The following is a 1,489-nucleotide window of genomic DNA, read 5'->3' as shown; positions in this document are numbered from 1 at the left end:
ACTCCTCCCTCCTCTTGCTAAATCTCAGCCCAGATTCTGCATCCGTAGAGGTGACTGCCTCCAAGAGTCCCAGTTACTCAAGTGAAACAGTTACAAGGCAGAGACTTAGCTTCTTGTGGTGCTGAGATTAATGGCAGCATGATTCAACATGATCCACTAGTTTATTGAGATTGGGACTTCTTAAATTTTTGGTTAGGCTATGTTCAAATTGTGATCTATTTATTTCTGATTGCTAACCATGATTATAGATGTGAACCAGCACATCAGAACATTCAAAGTTCTTTATCCCACATGGAAGACATGAAGTTTAATTTACCAAATGACATACAACTAGACAGACATCAAAAGTAAGTCCTTAATTCTGGTCAAGATGTGTTGTTAATGTGAAACAAAATTACTTAGCAAAATATCTGACTACTGCGATTATACTTTCAAACTTACCCTACACTTTAATATCAAATCACTTATATTAGCCAATGATTCACTCAAATTACCTGTAATCATTTATGTCTGTCCTATCTTCTAGAATTAGGGCAAACAGGAGCTCACACAATTAACTAAAGTGGTAGAATTTGAGAGGATCACAGTTCTGAATAGGTCTAGGAAGGAAAGTATCAGCCATATCAACCTACTAGGTAGGGATATTGGAATGCAATCCTGATCCCTGCTTTTTGGGCTGGGTGCAAAAATTGCTACTCTATGCGTAAAGTAACTTAAACTAGAAAGGAGTGGTGGAGTGACTCCAATGGTGGAATACTTATCTAGCAAACAACATCAAAACTCAGATCAACTTCCTAAAGATAAAATAAGACAAGAAAAGAAAGAACAACTCATACTTAGCATGTGTTCATTGTAAAGATTTACACTAAATTATTGTAGTTATAAATGCCATCATTTATTTCTAGGAGCACACACATTTTGTGTCAAGACTAAATGAAAAATTAACACCATATATGTAAAATTTTGGTAAAACACAGGTCTAGCTTACAATGGTGAACGCTTAAGTTTGCTTGTGCAGTGGTGTTGCAGGGTTGTTAAGGTTTATGGAAGTCCATCTTTTTGATGGAATTGACATGATGAAATTACCTAAACATACATAACCATACAGTTCACTGGACAGATACTGCTGAGATATATGTATATATATATATATATATTGCACACACATGTATGCATTTATATATTAAGGGACAGGTAAGTAAAAATAAAAAATATAATGAATAAATTTAGTGAACAGATAACTTTTCCAAAGTATTACTTTACCTGAACCAGTTCATTTCGTAAAGTCTCCAATGCTATATCACACTTACATGGTTGCTGATCCCCTTCAGCTTTTTTATGAAATTGTTTTTTCTTTGTTTTACAGGTGAAAAGCCTGCCAATAAATATACTTTCATGACATTCCTTTCTTTAGAAAATGCAAAGCACGTTGTGTTATCTGGCTCTTTATGTATCATCAATATAACTTTTTTATAATTTCAAGTACATA

Source organism: Dipodomys merriami, unplaced genomic scaffold (genome assembly GCF_024711535.1).
Source record: "Dipodomys merriami isolate MVZ:Mamm:240054 unplaced genomic scaffold, mDipMer1.0.p SCAF_2054, whole genome shotgun sequence".
Lineage (NCBI taxonomy): Eukaryota > Metazoa > Chordata > Mammalia > Rodentia > Heteromyidae > Dipodomys > Dipodomys merriami.
This window is presented reverse-complemented; position numbering follows the sequence as displayed.